This window comes from Nematolebias whitei, chromosome 12 (genome assembly GCF_014905685.2).
Source record: "Nematolebias whitei isolate Nwh7 chromosome 12, NemWhi1, whole genome shotgun sequence".
In the NCBI taxonomy this organism is placed as follows: Eukaryota; Metazoa; Chordata; class Actinopteri; order Cyprinodontiformes; family Rivulidae; genus Nematolebias; species Nematolebias whitei.
In genome coordinates, this window is record NC_056509.1 from 48504052 (window position 1) to 48504542 (window position 491).

At 46.0% G+C, this 491-nt stretch overlaps 1 protein-coding gene across 1 annotated transcript in view; it reads right to left on the reverse strand.

The window, feature by feature from the left end:
* senp6a (SUMO specific peptidase 6a) overlaps positions 1-491 on the reverse strand; it is a gene marked incomplete in the record, with an annotated part of 27391 nt that overhangs the window by 26002 nt on the left and 898 nt on the right.

Sequence of the window (491 nt, forward strand, 5' to 3'; positions counted from 1 at the left end):
CCAACAGGAGACCCTCAGTGGTCCAACAGGAGACCCTCAGTGGTCCACGTTCCTCCAAGAACCAGCAGGAATGTTTACCTTTCTATCAGGGTGCTCTGATAAATTGGCCCTGATTTCCTTAATTCTGTGAAATCGTCCGATACGAGAAACTGATTTTACTGAGAGTTTTTGTCTGAACTTCATTTATATTTCAGAGCGCTGCCTCATGGCCAGTTAAAACCAGTTAAAACCAGTTAAAACCTGTTTGTATTGTTCATGTTTTCAATAAAGTCAGATCAGAAAAGTGAAGGTGTGTTGAGACTTCAGAACTCCTGACAAGCTTAGAAACTAAACGTGGATCAACAGGTCAGACTTTGTACTAATCGCTGATCGACCAGAAAACCTCTACTTTCTGTTACTGGTTCCGATGGGTCGGTCGGACTCGGAGGTTCCGATGGGTCGGTCGGACTCGGAGGTTCCGATGGGTCGGTCGGACTCGGAGGTTCTGATGG